General features: G+C 44.4%; 1 protein-coding gene and 1 long non-coding RNA gene across 3 annotated transcripts in view; one reads left to right on the forward strand and one right to left on the reverse strand.

Annotated features, from left to right (window-relative positions):
• Positions 1 to 18,884, forward strand: part of akt3a (v-akt murine thymoma viral oncogene homolog 3a) — a 136,002-nt gene that overhangs the window by 52,641 nt on the left and 64,477 nt on the right. The window lies entirely within an intron of this gene.
• On the reverse strand, positions 12,859 to 16,391 carry LOC115201511 (uncharacterized). The gene is made up of 2 exons (XR_003879752.1): positions 16,183 to 16,391; positions 12,859 to 15,719 (listed from the first exon to the last, which is right to left on the reverse strand). It is a non-coding gene; the product is annotated as an uncharacterized LOC115201511 (long non-coding RNA).

Here is an 18,884-nt window from a genome sequence, read left to right on the forward strand (position 1 = left end):
CCACAGTCTCTAGAGTTTACAGAGAATGGTGCGATAAACAAAACACTTTCAGTGAGCGGCAGTTCTGTGGGCAAAAACACCTTGTTAATGAGAGAGGTCAGAGGAGAATGTCCAGACTCATTCAAGCTGACAGAAAGGCCACAAATGCTCAAATAACAGCCGTTTAAAACAGTGGTGTGCAGAAGGGCATCTCTTAACGTGAATAATTCAGGCCGTGAATAATTTAGGCTGTTGTGGAGGCAAACGTGGGGTCCTACCCAGTACTAGATGGGTATAGCTAATAAAGTGGCCGTTGAGTGTACAGTAATGTCAAATCTGAAAACATGGTCTGGAAAAGTGGTACATGGAACCATGGAAACAGTGTCTGATGAAGAATGATGATGAAATATCCATCGATAATGTAGTCCAGTTGGTTCATGTTCCACAGTAATTGGTGTCAATGGATCTCGTTATCCTGAAACTTTCATGATCTAAACATGGAATATTGTTTGTCAGTTTCCATAAAACTATGCATTAAGAGTAATGCAACAGTCACTTCTCATTTTGAGCAGTTGTATCAATTGATAGTTAGATCATTGTAATGAAATGAATAGACAGTCATCTCAGATGTAATGTGTGAATTGCATTTTGAAATGGTAATACTTTGATGTTAAGTTGTCATTTTGAACAGGTGATTTTAGTTCAATGAACAAATGATCTTAGCTTTATGTGTATTGTATCCAAGCTATTGGAAAAAGTGTTAAGAGTTGAAAATTGTGTATTTTGATCATCGGTTGTGAGTTTTGTGTCTGGAGTTTGAAAAATGACAGGAAGGTTCTGAAGTTAGTGCCAATGTGATTGTAAAAAAACTGTAAATCGATAGAATGAATGCTTCAGTCTAGTTTACATTGGGAAAGTTCTCTGTCATCTCTGCTTCATTCACGGCGCGAAGACGTTTCGGCGACAAGGGAGAAAATGAAATAACTCTTTAAAAAAAAAACTGAAAGATTTTCTGTGCAACATTTCCAAATGACATCAGTTTGACCGGTTGTAAGGAAATGGAAAGCTGTAAAAACGACCCAACATATTTCTGATAAGATTTAAGTTTGGCTTGGATGCATATTTTATCTAGTTGAAATACTATCAGGTTTTATGATGCTGATAAAGACAGCACCTCTACAGACGGTATCTAACTGCACATTCACGTTCTCTCAAGAGGCTGAAAGAAAGAAATCATATTCCTCCACTCCTTTAGCCTTCATTTCACTGCAAGAAAAGCTGAATTCTGTAGGAGTTAATATTAAGGCTATGTGAGAGGTTACACTCTGTCCAGATTTCAGTTTCCCTTTAACCCATTTGAACAATAGACTATAGTTCCCTTTACGTGCCGTAGGCCTATTTGAAGTCCCCGTTTTTGTATAGAATTAGACATTTATGGATTTTTTAAAGGTATTATTTTCTCTTTATTCAACCCGCTCAGGTATATAACCACGGGGACTGCGGGTTATGAGTCAACGCGCGCATTACTAGCGGGCGGGGTATGGAGTCCCAGAGGGGAAAGAGAGAGGGCAGGGCACAGCCCCCTTTAGGAGCTGAAGGGTCTCCACTGCTCCCTACTCCTCTCAACCAGGCCCCCTTCCCCATTGTAACAGAGCTCCTCCTGGTAACAAAGCTGGCCGCAGGGCACACAAAGCCCCCAGATGGCACTCAGAGATGGGGACATATCAATAATAATGGAAACCAAACAAAAAGGCTGGCCAAGCCAGTGTGAGGATTAGGGCGCTACTTGGCCCTCCTTTACCCTGCCCAGTGTGGCTGCGTCTGGAAGGGTGTTAACCCCCCTTTGAGTGGGCGGCAATACATCTGCACTCAGCCATGTCCTCATGCCAAGTGTATGGATGAAATACCTGGTACAGTATGTGTGCATTAACAGGGGGTGGAAGGGACACTCATTGTAATCCGGGCAGACATTTGATCCATTTAACAATGTAATACTTGGATAGACAGTTTAGTTAAAAACAGGCAGATTATGAAAATGAAGGAAGTGTTTTTGACACCATTAGCTTTGATCCATTCTTCATCATCCATCCTTTGTTCTGTTGATGCAGATGGTACCAAGTCAGAAGTGAGGGAGGCGCCTCCTCCAAGTTGAAAACACACAGTCAGAAAGGAAAGATGAAAACACGCAAATGTGACCGGATCTTCTGTCACCATAGAGGGGACACAAAGGGGGACCGAGAGGGGCGGGGTAAGGGGTGAGGGCTGGCCAGGTGGCAGGTGGAGCTCCCTGGGGACATGAAGCCGATCTCGTCGCAGCACGGCGGGGCCTCACCCCTCTCCCTCTCTTTGTCTCTGAGAGATAGGTTATTTTCTTCCTTCTCTTTCTTCTCTTGTCTTCCAGTGGATTTGTTTCATACAGCTGGTCTGGCCCTCATCGTTAATGAGGGAGTGACTGGAGCCACACAGCTGCCCCACTCCCACACCACAACGACAGGTCTTATCTGGTATAACTAGCACCAATCAAAGAGCATGTTGCATCTATGAGGGGCACATTCATATCTGTCTCTGTCTATCACCCCACAGCAGAGAGAGGCTGGTAAATAGGCTAACATCTCACCGGTTTAATAGAAATTGACAGTGAGCAATAGTTCATACTCCCTTGAGGGAAATTAGTTTTTTTGTTTGTAATAATCTTAGTATTAATATTAATGCTAATGTCAATGCTAAGGTACTGTAAGGTTAATATACCTTAGCTGATGTGCTTTAGTGTGTCTAGTATGCTATGTTAGACTTTACTTGACGAACCTCTCTAAAAGAAACTCTGCTTTCCCATCTGGTCTAACATCTACTGGCTGGCTGGCTGGCTATCACCAAGTCCATTAATCATCGCCCAATCTCAGGGGAAATATTTCACTTAAGTGACTGAGCCCAGAGTACATTCATATGCAGACAGACAGTCACACATGGCAACTGTACTTGCACATGTATCATCTCCTAGCCACATACAAATATTGGAACAATGACCAATGAGATTGTGCGTGAAGCAAAACAGTAAACTAACTTTGTACATTGCTTGTGTCTAGGGATGGCAAAATTACCGTATAACCGTGTAACCGACGGTTATGGATGAAGACTGTCATGAAAATAAAATAACCCTCAACCATTTAAAAATGTACAGTACCAGTGAAAAGTTTGGACACACCTACTCATTCAAGGGTTTTTCTTTATTTTTGTTTTCTACATTGTAGACTAACAGTGAAGACATCAAAACTATGAAATAATACATATGGAATCATATAGTAACCAAAAAGTGTTAAACAAATGAAAATATATTTTATACTTTAGATTCTTCAAATAGCCACCCTTTGCCTTGATGACAGCTTTGCACACTCTTGGCATTCTCTCAACCAGCTTCACCTGGAATGCTTTTCCAACAGTCTTGAAGGAGTTCCCACATATGCTGAGCACTTGTTGGCTGCTTTTCCTTCACTCTGCGGTCCAACTCATCCCAAACCATCTCAATTGGGTTGAGGTCGGGTGATTGTGGAGGCCAGGTCATCTGATGCTGCACTCCATCACTCTCCTTCTTGGTCAAATAGCCCTTACACTGCCTGGAGGTGTGTCACCAGCAAAGCATCATCACACCACCTCCTCCATGCTTCACAGTGGGAACCACACATGCGGAGACCATCCATTCACCTACTCAGCATCTCACAAAGACACAGCAGCTGCAACCAAAAAAAAAAAAAAATTGCACTCATCAGACCAAAGGACAGATTTCCACTGGTCTAATGTCAATTTCTCGTGTTTCTTGACCCAAGCAAGTCTCTTCTTATTATTGGTGTCCTTTAGTAGTGGTTTCTTTGTAGTAATTTGACCTTGAATTTGACCTGATTCACACAGTCTCCTCTGAACAGTTGATGTTGAGATGTGTCTGTTACTTGAACTCTGTGAAGCATTTATTTGGGCTGCAATTTCTGCAGCTGGTAACTCTAATGAACTTATCCTCTGCAGCAGAGGTAACTCTGGGTCTTCCAATGCACACCTGTTAATTGAAATGCATTCTAGGTGACTACATCATGAAGCTGGTTGAGAGAATGTCAAGAGTGTGTAAAGCTGTCATCAAGGCAAAGGGTGGCTACTTTGAAGAATCTAAAATATATATATATACTGCTCAAAAAAATAAAGGGAACACTTAAACAACACATCCTAGATCTGAATGAAAGAAATAATCTTATTAAATATTTTTTTCTTTACATAGTTGAATGTGCTGACAACAAAATCACACAAAAATAAATAATGGAAATCCAATTTATCAACCCATGGAGGTCTGGATTTGGAGTCACACTCAAAATGAAAGTGGAAAACCACACTACAGGCTGATCCAACTTTGATGTAATGTCCTTAAAACAAGTCAAAATGAGGCTCAGTAGTGTGTGTGGCCTCCATGTGCCGGTATGACCTCCCTACAATGCCTGGGCATGCTCCTGATGAAGTGGCGGATGGTCTCCTGAGGGATCTCCTCCCAGACCTGGACTAAAGCATCCGCCAACTCCTGGACAGTCTGTGGTGCAACGTGGCGTTGGTGGATGGAGCGAGACATGATGTCCCAGATGTGCTCAATTGGATTCAGGTCTGGGGAACGGGCGGGCCAGTCCATAGCATCAATGCCTTCCTCTTGCAGGAACTGCTGACACACTCCAGCCACATGAGGTCTAGCATTGTCTTGCATTAGGAGGAACCCAGGGCCAACCGCACCAGCATATGGTCTCACAAGGGGTCTGAGGATCTCATCTCGGTACCTAATGGCAGTCAGGCTACCTCTGACTAGCACATGGAGGGCTGTGCGGCCCCCCAAAGAAATGCCACCCCACACCATGACTGACCCACCGCCAAACCGGTCATGCTGGAGGATGTTGCAGGCAGCAGAACGTTCTCTACGTCGTCTCCAGACTCTGTCACGTCTGTCACGTGCTCAGTGTGAACATGCTTTCATCTGTGAAGAGCACAGGGCGCCAGTGGCGAATTTGCCAATCTTGGTGTTCTCTGGCAAATGCCAAACGTCCTGCACGGTGTTGGGCTGTAAGCACAACCCCCACCTGTAGACGTCGGGCCCTCATACCACCCTCATGGAGTCTGTTTCTGACCGTTTGAGCAGACACATGCACATTTGTGGCCTGCTGGAGGTCATTTTGCAGGGCTCTGGCAGTGCTCCTCCTGCTCCTCCTTGCACAAAGGCAGAGGTAGCGGTCCTGCTGCTGGGTTGTTGCCCTCCTACGGCCTCCTCCACGTCTCCTGATGTACAGGCTTGTCTCCTGGTAGCGCCTCCATGCTCTTGACACTACACTGACAGACACAGCAAACCTTCTTGCCATAGCTCGCATTGATGTGCCATCCTGAATGAGCTGCACTACCTGAGCCACTTGTGTGCGTTGTAGACTCCGTCTCATGCTACCACTAGAGTGAAAGCACCGCCAGCATTCAAAAGTGACCAAAACATTTTGGTTGTCTATTCCATTTGCACAACAGCATGTGAAATTTATTGTCAATCAGTGTTGCTTCCTAAGTGGACAGTTTGATTTCACAGAAGTGTGATTGACTTGGAGTTACATTGTGTGTATATATATATATATATATATATATATTATAACAACAAAAATGTTTGGTTACTACATGATTCCATATGTGTTATTTCATAGTTGTGATGTCTTCACTATTATTCTACAATGTAGAAAATAGTACAAATAAAGAAAAACCCTTGAATGAGTAGGTGTGTCCAGGCTTTTGACTGGTACTGTATATCTTTTGTTTTTATGAACCGCTGACTGAAGACAGGACTGCTGGGCATTCGTGCGGTTGAGTCAGTTTCTGAGATAACATGGACTCTTACCAACGTGATTAAGCGTAGTTGCCCTTGCTAAAACAAGCAAGGTGTTGTAGAACATTATGAATAGAATGGGCTTGGAACATCTAACCCTGGCAATTTGACTGGTAAACTCATGGGTACACTTGCATTGGCTGCCTGATATTGTGATGCAATAAATTCCATGGTAATGTAGAATGTTCATTCAAATGATGTTAACTGATGTAGCTCATGCAATGGAATGTATTTTATGTTATGTCAGTTGAGTTGAATCAACAAACTTCCTGCTTTTACTTCCTGCTTTGCTCCTATACTCGCAATGGCCGCCAGTCCACCCATTATGCCATCATTGACTTGAATGGGGACGCCTGTTCTATTCATTCTATTTCTATGGCAGCACATGCAGGACATGAGAAAATGTGCATTTTTAAATGTATATATTTTCTATTTGAACGGTTATTACGGAGACAGCAGACATTTGGCTGGCCAATTACAATCATCCAAAATTCCATGACCGTCACAGCCCTACTTGTCATATTCCTAAAGAGGTAATGTTGACATTACCAACGGCTTTATGGCTTAATGACTTCTCTTCCGTGTACATGACAGAGAACCGGAACCAACGGTTGAGTGGTGTAATGTTGAAATGTGTTGTTGCAACCAAGACACTCCTTGCCTCTTGTTTCTCTCTCTTCCCACTTCCTACTCGAGCGGTCTCTTCTGGGCACGTTCCCCAGACCTGAACCCAGAACTTCACTGGCTGATAGACAGGAAGTGAAAGTGCCATGGGAATACCAGCCTTTCAGGAGCGCTGAGGAGGAAGTCAGGACTAAGTAATAGCAACAAAACACAACAAAGCCTTTTGTACAACACTAGGGAGGTGACAGGAGAACTAATGTCAAGGTAGTAACATGGTGCTGTTCAACTGACCAAATGTTGTTATGACACCTAGGCACATTGTAGATCCTCATCCATGTTTGTATCTTCCAGCTTGTAGGATGTGTCCTTGCTGTGCTAGATTAAGTGGAGAACTGAAAGATAGTTTAAAAGCATCTTAATGACTCAGGCTTCCTGGCAGCACAACTGTCCTGACATCAGTGGTTAGACAGAATTGTAAAGTGTAAATAAGGACTGTTTTATGTTTGTGTACAAGTGTGTACCCTGGTGAAAGTGACTTAACAGATCAGACAAGTCATGATGTGACCCAGGAGACAGGACAAGGGACAGTTAGTTCTATTAATAGGGAAAACCTGATCATCCTGACTGGATTAAGTCAGTGTAATGGTTCTACCTACAACGATGGAACTGCCGGATCAAGGAGGTACATTCATAGATATAGGCTACTGTTGGTCATTTGTTGGTTTGTTTTTCATACCCTGCTAAACAACAGTAAGTTTACATGCTGCCAGGACAACAACCTCTCCCTCAACGTCAGAAAAACATAGAGCACAGGAAATGGAGGGCCGAGCATGCCCCCATTCACATCGACGGGGCTATAGTGGATTGGATTGAGAGCTTCAAGTCCTCGTGTCCACATCACTAAGGATCTATCATGGTCCACACACACCAGCACTGTCATGAAGAGGGCACGATAATGCCTCTTCCCCCTCAGGACACAGAAAAGATTTGGCATGGGCCCTCAGATCCTCAACAAGTTATACAGGTGCACCATTGAGGGCATCTTGACTGGCGGCATCACTGCTTAGCATCCGACCGCAGGCGCTACAGAGGGTAATGCGTACGGCCCAGTACATCACTGGGGCTGAGCTCCCTGCCATCCAGGACCTCTATACCAGGTGGTGTCAGAGGAAGGCCCTAAAAATGTCAATGACTCCAGCCACCCAAGTCATATACTTCAAAGATAGTTGATTCGATTTTTCAATAAGGCCAATCAACAGTTTGTAGTAATGAGTCCTCTTGAATAAGACGGGATGAATTGAATACACTCTTAGGTTCTAGATAGTACCTTTTTCTTTTCTAACAGGGTTCTTTGGCTCTCCCCATAGGAGAACCCTTTGAAGAACGCCATTTTGGTAATCTTTTTCGAAATCTTGGGTTCTACCTGGAACCAAAAAGGGTTATCTTATGGGGACAGCCAAAGAACCCCTTTGGAACCCTTTTTTTCCCCTAAGAGTGTAGAGTCAGTATGAGCTAAGGTAAACAGTCATGCTAAGGATAGGACACCACACTGATGTACAATGTATCCAGATGCTCTCCACTTACTCCCTTTGCTCTTCATGAATGATGTACAGTAGGCTGTCAAAAAATTACTAGCCAGCTCAATGAAAAAATATTGCCGTAAAGGAAAGAGGAAGTCTCTTCAGAGCAGTATGTTGTAGGTTGAAAGAGGGGGTGTGTTTATTTAATGTGTCTCAATGTGAGAGTTTGTGGCTGGGGATTGGGAAAGGAAGGATGTGTGTCTGGCAGGCTCTAGCTTGTGTTCCAAATGGTACCTTATTCCCTATATAGTAAACTACTTTTACCACGGCCCATAAGGCTCTGGTCAAAAGTAATGCACAATGTAGGGAATAGGGTGCAATTTGGGATGTAGTCCTAGACTCGGGCCCCCGATGTGTCTGTAAACGGCCCAGACAGTGACCTTTTGAGTCTCGGGCTTGTCTGATAGTGAGTCAAGGCTTCACTAATTGGTATGCTGGGTGCTGGGCCGGAGCACAGTTAAGCATTTTCTAGCAGGACAAAGGCAAGGATTGTTTGGGTCCGAAGCAAGTCTTCATTGTGACCCCCCCCCCTTCTCTTCTCTCATCCAATCCCCCTTAAAAAAAGACAACTGTCTTAGTGTTCGGAGAGTTTCACCATTGGGATGCAAATTTGGAAGTCTATGGTGCCACTAACCCGATAAAACAAACATTTCTTTATAGGCTTCCGTCATCGCTTCCTGTTTTCACCCAGTTGCTTCAGTACTAGGCAATGACTGCCTACTGTAACAACCAACAACAACAGCGACAACAAACTCGTGACTTTCTATTTTTCTTTATGGTTTGAAGTGTCTGTCCAACTGTATTCCGCTCAAGCATGTGTCACATTCGCTGCTTCTGCCAAGAAAATGCACTCTCTTGTTGTGTCATTGCTCTTGCTATTACTTTATGGTTTGAATAAGTGTGAAGTCCTGTGATATATTGGTCCAAAGTCTAAAGGGCTTGTCTAAGATTCACCTCTCAGTGTCAGGCCATTGAGGGCAGGTTGGGTAGTTGGCACTTGCCTACTGCCAATGTCAGAATTGGATGGACACATTCACAGACAAGGGAGCAGCTTTAAAGAGGGATCAGATATGGACATGTGTTGCGGGAACCACAAAGTGCACAGCTGTTTGAGTCTCACAAACAGGACAGCACCATCTCAAAGGCAGTAGAAGGACAGACTTTCTTCCTCCATATCCCACTGAGACTGTAGTTCCTAGGAGGTAGATGTCCAGAATGACTTGGAACATTTAGTCTGGGTTGATTCTAGGGCTGTGGCAGTCATGACATTTTGTCAGCCGGTAATGCAAATGACTGCCGGTCTCACAGTAATTGACTGATAATTAACAAACATGTTTAGCATCTCCGTGCCTTCACTCATATAAGCTGCTGATGTTTAACTTTATTTAACTAGGCCAATCAGTTAAGAACAAGTTCTTATTTACAATATTGGCCTACCCCTTCCAAACCCGGACGATGCTGGGTCAATTGTGCTCCGCCCTATGGGACTCCCAATCACGGTCGGATGTGATACAGCCTGGATTCAAACCAGGGACTGTAGTGACACCGCTTGCACTGAGATGCAGTGCCTTAGACCGCTGCGCCACTTGGGAAGCCCATTTATGATGTGCGCCTTTAGAACATCTACATTTGAAAAAGTCTAATAAATCCATTTAATATACACCATCACAACAAATCCATTATATAGTTCATTTAGCAGAGAAGAGATGCTTATCAATCCATTCCATTATTTTCTATTCTATGATTTTATAGTAAGAAGAATCCGTAGCGGTGCATGGGTACTAGGGAAGCCTCTCCATATTACAACCTATGTGTTGTGATAATTGTGTTGTTTACTCTATAACCTGTTAGTTCATATGCCTTGCGACCGTGAAATATAGACCTAAAGGCCTAGACAATAAGAAGACAGTGGTAGAAATTTGACCACACCTTTGTTTTATGACAAAACCGGATAGCAACCCCTGTCCAGTGAAGTCCAAAATACATATTGCATGTACAGTAACACAGTTACATGACCTACAGCATGGTCAAGCAAGTTAATCTTTCCAACATTTTCAGACTACTAAACAACTATTAATTTAGAACCCCGGCTTAGTCTAATACAGTGACAACTAAAAGATACCAAAAACAATTTAGTCCAATCAACGTAAGCTAAGTATGATGTGGCTGTCCATGGACATGGTTCTGATTTCTGTGTGCGTGTGTGTGTGCACGTTCATGCAAGTAGAAAAACATGTTGACTCACCCTACTTGTAGAGAAACAGAAATGCCATCCTCCTCTTTCATGTTGAAGAAGCAGGCTATCACTCTTGTCATACAGTGCACGCTTGAATTTGTTGTTGTCCTAGGTTACCTGGCTAAAATTCTTGCTCACTAGCCTAACTTCCATTCATGGGCAACAATAGCTAGTTAATATTAGCCTTCTACATCTAGATACATATCAAACTTCCATCTACTCAGGCCAGTGGCACGATGTATGAATTAATGGTTGGATCAGATTTGCCGTTTTAATCATTGGCCAGTATGGAGATTTAAGTAAAACCACAAGTCCAAATCCCTGTCTCCATCCCTTAATAATTTAGGGAAGGGCCCATTTTAGCTAGCTTGCTAGCTAGCCTCCGGAGGACAACAACACCAAGAGATGCAACAATTCAAGTTTTTCTGTCAATGACGTATGCTCTTAATGGGATTTGATAGGATGCTCGCTGGCTTCCCTTGCCTTTAATACTACGGTTGGCAACAATGTCATACTCGTTTGGACCAGACAGCATCAGATAGATGGTCTACATGTAGAGAGACAGAGAGGCGCTGTTGCACTCGCTTGGATGCTTTCTCCTGTGAGATACATTCAGCCTCTTGTGAATTGAAGGAAAATTATGAAACACCGAGAGACGAAAGCTAATTTATTGGTACATTTTTGGGGGAAGCTTCCCTTGGCATCCATGAATACACCGAGAAGAATACAATTGAACAGAAATGATATTTTTCCCATTCCCGAGCGAGTGTGCATATGAAGTGGCTATGTTGAGCGTAAAGTCATAATTAGAAATAGATTCTATACACTAGATTTAAAGTTATTTGGCAACTTTAGTTGTGAATGATACAAACCTTAGAATGTCTTAGAAATCAAAACATATATGTCCTGCATGATGCAACTACAGTGCATTCGAAAAGTATTCAGACCCCTTGACTTTCTCCACATTTTGTTAAGTTACTGCCTTATTCCAAAATGGTTTCAATAGTTTTTTTTACCTAATCAATCTACATACAATACCCCATAATGACAAAGCAAAAACAGGTTTTTGGGAATAAAAAAATAATAATAAACTGAAAAATGACATTTACATAAGTATTTAGGCCCTTTACTCAGAACTTTGTTGAAGCACCTTTGGCAGTGATTACAGCCTCGAGTCTTCTTGGGTATGAAACTACAAGGTTGGTACGTCTGTATTTGGGGAGTTTTTCCCATTCTTCTCTGCAGATCCTCTCAAGCTCTGTCAGGTTGGATGGGGAGCGTCGCAGCACAGCCTTTTTCAGGTCTCTCCAGAGATGTTCGATCGGGTTCAAGTCCGGGCTCTGGCTGGGCCACTCAAGGACATTCAGAGACTTGTCCTGAAGCCACTTCTGCATTGTCTTGGCTGTGTGCTTGGGGTCGTTGTTCTGTTGGAAGGTGAACCTTCGCCCCAGTCTGAGGTCCTGAGCTCTCTGGAGCAGGTTTTCATCAAGGATCTCTCTGTACTTTGCTCCGTTCATCTTTCCCTTGATCCTGACTAGTCTCACAGTCTCTGCCGCTGAAAATCACTGTGTTCTTGGGGACCTTCAATGCTGCAGACATTTTTTTTGGTACCCTTCCCCAGATCTGTGCCTCGACACAATCCTGTCTCGGAGCTCTACGGACAATTCCTTCGACCTCATGCATTGGTTTTTGCTCTGACATGCACTGTAAACTGTGGGACCTTATATAGACAGGTGTGAGCCTTTCCAAATCATGTCCAATCAATTGAATTTACCACAAGTTGTAGAAACATCTCAAGGATGATCAATGGAAACAGGATGCGCCTGAGCTCAATTTTGGATCTCATAAGTATGAGTACTTATGTAAATAAGGTATTTCTGTTTTTTATTTTTAGTACATTTACACACACAAAAAAACGTTTCACTTTCTCATTATGGGGTATTCTGTTTAGATTGAGGAGGGAAAAAAATATTTAATCAATTTTAGAATAAGGCTGTAATGGAAAAAAAATGTGGAAAAGGGGAAGGGGGCTAAATTTGTGAAATCAAATGAAATCTGTTCGGGAACATCAATAGTAAAATGCTTTCATAACAAAACATATTTAAACTGTTGACAGCCCCTCTCTCTGCGTGCTCCAGAAAGGAATGGAGAAAGGAGGAGATGGAAACACACAGTGGTGAGATATTCTGTAGCTAAATGTAATGTGTCAGCCTATTTAATTATGAAAATGTAATGTCAAATACAAATTCACTGTAATTGTAGGCTAGCTAGCCTACTCTGCAAGCCGCCCTGCAAAATGAATGAACCAACCGCATCGCCTAGGCCTATATGTTCTCTCCTTGCCAGAAGATACCGACCCTACCAATACGCTTGTGTACACTGAGCTGTACTGGGGTCGGAAAGCTATCATGATTATATTAAGTTAATGTACGGAACGGAGGAGTTTATCCCGCTTATACCACAGTTACCAAAGAAAACAATACTAAAGCACACATTTACTTGTATAATTATTATAATTGTTTTATATTTTTAATAGTAAATTCATACTTCATCTTCTCATCTTTGGTTGCTAGAGACGCGACCCAGTCGTTTGTTCGATTAGTTATATATTTAAGGACGCGACCCAGTTGCTCATTTTATATGTTCCGTTGCCATGCTCACCGGCAACGTTCTTATCCCTTGCTTGCTTGCTAGGTAGCCAACTAGTTTCTGCTAACACAGTCACGGCCTCTGCAGACAGATTAACAGCAAAGTAGCTGCATTTGCATTTGTTTAAACTGTTTTCTTTTGATATTCATTTGGATACATCCATGACAATGAGCTAATGATGCCCAATTTTGCCAGGCATAGTGCCTTCTTGTCAGGACACTTGCCGTCACTGTTCATTATGAGATCACATTGCATATCAAACACTAGGCTAGAAGCTAGCTAAATAGTTTGTTGCCAATATGACAACCAAATTCAAAATATCAATTGCTGGAAATAGCTGGTCAAACTAGAAATGTGGGAGGATTTGACATCATAGCGCCACTTGCGTCATGACTACAGTAGGGACCGGAGAAATTCATTTTCATCACTCACTACGTTAGGTCATTAGATGTTCCAAAACATTATGTCTCTGAAAAAAAACAAATCAGTTGCTAGCTAGCTACGTTTTATTCGTTGGACCTTTTCTTATCCAATTTTGGTTTGTGGGATTGTTGGTTTAGCTTTCTGTAACTTTGTAGCAAGTATGGTCTGCATGTGCACGTGAATATTGCATCATGATTGCAAGGTGTTCTGGTATCTTTTCCAACTGTCCCATTATCTAGTTTTAATGTCCATTCTAGAATTCCCTTCTAGCCAATCAGAAACGAGTATTCAACAATGCTGTGGTATAATTGAACAATCATTATTTTAATTCAGGCTTTTTTGCAGGCTTGGGCTCATATAAAGGCCTATACGTATGCATAAGCTCTAATATGCATATGGGTGTTCTACATGCAACCTCTTAAATGCTTTGAATGAATCATCACCTTAGAAAGCGCTGTCCATTTCGTTGTGTTTGGCTCTGAAACAATATTCACTACGTCTATGCTTTCCACTCAGTTTCAACCTGTTATTGACTCATGACTGCTGGTGTAGAGATAATACGGTCACCCCAGCAGGCCTAGTTGATTCCATCTGTTTGACTTTAAATCTCCCTAGGCCACCAAGCATTAGCAGGGTCGGGATGCTCAAATTGTAGCTCCTTGGCAAATTACAATTATATCTACAGTACACCACAAAAAGTCCAAACATGGTTCTCTTTTATATAGGCCTATCAGAAAGCTCTTTTCCATCCGACACTTGTAGCTATGCCTCCAGGAAATACCAGTGTACAGTTATTTTAGAAATGGGAAAGACCCAAGACCAATCAGTCAATTTATCATGTAGAAATCCCCTTCCATGCCCTTATTTTATACGCCATGACTGGACTAACTTGTGTAGGCTGCCAGAATCTTTTAACATGCTGGATTCATTATTTAATGGCTTTGAGTTTTGTGCAAGAGGGCAGTGGCCGCAAGAGAGGCACTGAAGGGCTCGGCAAACACTTGCGCACGCCCCGAGTGTGTGGCCATTGAGGCAGCACGCCAAGCGCACGTACGTCAGGACACAGGGTCAATGTGCTTTTAATGGCTCTTAAGTGTAAGGAGACAAGCAGGCTTTTGTGGGGAGAGGGCCTGAACAACACACCTCCCTCTTTTCTTCAGGAGCTTTGTCTGTCATGGTCGGGTGGATGTGGAGAGAAGTGTGTGAAGGAGAGATGAGTGTGACTGTGGAGAATGGGCACTGGGCAGTTTGCTCACCTACCTACGGACACACAAACACACAGATTTGTTCTCCCATGTATGTACTGTATATAGTTTCCAGTTTGTTCTATGATGATTCTTTACATTTCTCTAAGCATCTCTCTCTTTCTCTTCTTTCTCTGGCGCTGCCTCTTCACCCTCACCAACTCTGGACCTGTTCATAAAGGTAAGTGATATAAACATATACATTTCTGGGTGAAGGTGATTTCCCCTGGTGCACCTAAAACCCCTTCATAGCCTAGCAACCCATCACAGAGATGTATCCATTCACATCCAGTCCACAGCTCCTCTGTTGTAGTCCACAGCTCCTCTGTTGTAGTCCACAGCTCCTCTGTTGCAGTCCACAGCTCCTCTGTTGTAGTCCACAGCTCCTCTGTTGCAGTATCATCCAGTCCACAGCTCTTCTGTTGCAGTCCACAGCTCCTCTGTTGCAGTCCACAGCTCCTCTGTTGTAGTCCACAGCTCCTCTGTTGCAGTCCACAGCTCTTCTGTTGCAGTCCACAGCTCCTCTGTTGCAGTCCACAGCTCCTCTGTTGCAGTCCACAGCTCCTCTGTTGCAGTACCCAGCTCCTCTGTTGCAGTACCCAGCTCCTCTATTGTAGTACCCAGCTCCTCTGTTGCAGTCCACAGCTCCTCTGTTGCAGTACCCAGCTCCTCTATTGTAGTACCCAGCTCCTCAGTTGCAGTACCCAGCTCCTCTATTGTAGTACCCAGCTCCTCTGTTGCAGTACCCAGCTCCTCTGTTGCAGTATCATCCAGTCCACAGCTACTCTGTTCATTCAAATGTGCTGAGGGACTTTTTTTTAATAGTTTCCTCGTGTTATTGCCTAGTTCTTACTGCTTTGTCTCATCTTGAGTAGGGCTCAGTTCAGTAATAGCTGTGGAATGGGGACAAGCTGAGGTGTAGTGTGGAGAGAACAGGCTGTGCTATAGAGGTGATGGCTGCGCTCTGTGAATAGGATAGGAAGACTATGTTCCTGCTCAGACACTGCATGGTGGTGTTGAGGTGCCATGCCCTGGGAATATAACGGCACGACAAAATGCCTCACTTCTCCACCACTAAATCTTGTCCCAACTCATGTCAGCAAGAACTATAGGCAGAGAGGAAAGAGGTATTATGTTTCACGCTATGGGTACTCTTACTTCAGCCCACTATTGATTCCTCTGTCATACAATTCTCTACTGATTCACACATATACACACATTCACCACATAGTCACACATGGCTTTCCGTTCTCAGCCGAGGAGAGAGGACTGTGTAGTAGACTGACCCCTATTGGTTGCCAATCAAATGAGGGAACCCCTAGGTAGACAAGTCAATTTGACACATATTTCGTTGCAGGGCTCTTTGACATAGATGCAGGGGTAATCAGCAATCCAAACATAGTTCTGTCAATACACATTTTAACTGTGGAGGGACAGAATGTAAGGAAATAAGAATTATGGTCTGCCATAATCATTGCTCCACAATCACCTCGTATCTGGTTTAATGTAAACCATGCTAAATATTATCGGTACAGTCGATATGACATAACTGAATACAGGCAGACTCACTGGGCAGGTTCCCTGAGGTTGTCCCCCTTTCCTCCTCCACTCTCCCGTTAGTATCACCATCAGCACATAGACAGAAGCAGGCTTTCCTCTGAGCACGGATCCCCCATCCATAATTCATACATCCCCCCTGACTGCACTGCACGTCTCAACTCCTAACACAACTTTATACAATGGCAACAGGAGCGCTCTCCTCTCTGCAGCAGCAGCAGCCGCCGTGGCCCACTGGCTAATTATAGCCGCCGCAGCTGCTTTCAGAGCAGAAAGGCCTCCCTAACAGTTTGCACTAGGGTGGGGGAGAGAGAGAGGGAGGGGGGAGGAGGGGGAGGAGGTTGTGAAACGGAACACCTGTTTGTTATGGAGAGAGAGGGCCTCCAGATGACTGCTGTCAAAGCCCCTGGATCCAGGGAGTGGGGGAGGAGAGAGAGAAGGGGGAGAGAGGGAGTGGGGGAGAAGGATGGTGTTTACTCTGGCTTCCTGGTGAGTCTGATGGGATCTTTATTTATTACAACTGCACACTCATCTACATTATAGCTTGTTGTTTTTGACTTCTTGGAGTCTTTCTCTCTTTCTCATTCTCTCTTCCTCTTTCTCCTCCCTCTAATTCTCTATCTCTCTTTCTCTGTCTCCATTTCTCTTGCACTCACATCCCCTGATAGTATAGGCCAAAACACTTGAGTGTGTGTAGTACCAGTCAGTGGCTGTACTTGGGTGGGGTTGGTTTTAGGCTTGGGAGAGGTGTATTAGTCTTATCCCTCCCTCTGTGGTTCACACTGCCCTCTTGCTGTGGCTGGGGGTGGTGGTGGGCTTGCCCCTACCCCCTCTGATGGCAGGCTGGCTGTGTGAGGAGGGGCGGGCCAGGGGAGCGGACAGGTTGATTAGCACAGGCGCCCCCTGGGGGCCAGGCCTCCTCAGTAGTGGAGCATCTCTCCCGGCCGGTCTGCCCTCACCAGCCCCCCACCCACACCCACACCCCAACTGGCAGCAGCACACGGCAGTGCAGCTGTGGAGGTATGCACAGTTAGAGAGCCTCCCCCTGAATGAGCCAGGTGGTAGATTATAACAGGCACTCTGTGAGGTCTCTGAGAACTAGCCTAGTCTAGGCTATTACAGTTACCACTGCTGTGTTCAGGCCATATAAAACCAGCACTGGTGAAAAAGGTGGGATTATCTAGCAGGATTTTAAGGTGCAGGCGCTAGGCCTACCACATACATAACATAGAGATTTAGTTGTTTAGCTGTCTAGTTGTAGAGTGCTGTCACATCTGTTTTTATGGGTCATATCCAGTCAGAGAGGAAAGGTTGAACAGAGTGTCACCAATGATCAGAGGAAGTAGAACCCTGAAATAGCCATTGAAAAACAAACAACTAGCCTACCTCAGGGCTTACAGTAACATCCGGACAAACAACTAGCCTACCTCAGGGCTTACAGTAACATCCGGACAAACAACTAGCCTACCTCAGGGCTTACAGTAACATCCGGACAAACAACTAGCCTACCTCAGGGCTTACAGTAACATCCGGACAAACAACTAGCCTACCTCAGGGCTTACAGTAACATCCGGACAAACAACTAGCCTACCTCAGGGCTTACAGTAACATCCGGACAAACAACTAGCCTACCTCAGGGCTTACAGTAACATCCGGACAAACAACTAGCCTACCTCAGGGCTTACAGTAACATCCGGACAAACAACTAGCCTACCTCAGGGCTTACAGTAACATCCGGACAAACAACTAGCCTACCTCAGGGCTTACAGTAACATCCGGACAAACAACTAGCCTACCTCAGGGCTTACAGTAACATCCGGACAAACAACTAGCCTACCTCAGGGCTTACAGTAACATCCGGACAAACAACTAGCCTACCTCAGGGCTTACAGTAACATCCGGACAAACAACTAGCCTACCTCAGGGCTTACAGTAACATCCGGACAAACAACTAGCCTACCTCAGGGCTTACAGTAACATCCGGACAAACAAGTCATCTGACATTCATAGTTCTGTAACTTTTCAGGAAACATGCTGTACAGCTGAGCATATCTACTGTCTCAATATTGGATATACAGTACTGTACAGTACACCAACCGCTCCAGGAAGGACAGTACACCAACCGCTCCAGGAAGGACAGTACACCAACCGCTCCAGGAAGGACAGTACACCAACCGCTCCAGGAAGGACAGTACACCAACCGCTCCAGGAAGGACAGTACACCAACCGCTCCAGGAAGGACAGTACACTCACCACTCCAGGAAGGACAGTACACCAACCGCTCCAGGAAGGACAGTACACCAACCGCTCCAGGAAGGACAGTACACCAACCGCTCCAGGAAGGACAGTACACCAACCGCTCCAGGAAGGACAGTACACCAACCGCTCCAGGAAGGACAGTACACCAACCGCTCCAGGAAGGACAGTACACTCACCGCTCCAGGAAACACAGTACACTCACCACTCCAGGAAGGACAGTACAATCACCACTCCAGGAAGGACAGTACACTCACCACTCCAGGAAGGACAGTACACCAACCACTCCAGGAAGGACAGTACACTCACCTCTCCAGGAAGGACAGTACACTCACCACTCCAGGAAGGACAGTACACTCACCACTCCAGGAAGGACAGTACACTCACCACTCCAGGAAGGACAGTACACTCACCACTCCAGGAAGGACAGTACACTCACCACTCCAGGAAGGACAGTA

Source organism: Salmo trutta, chromosome 10, assembly GCF_901001165.1.
Source record: "Salmo trutta chromosome 10, fSalTru1.1, whole genome shotgun sequence".
Lineage (NCBI taxonomy): Eukaryota > Metazoa > Chordata > Actinopteri > Salmoniformes > Salmonidae > Salmo > Salmo trutta.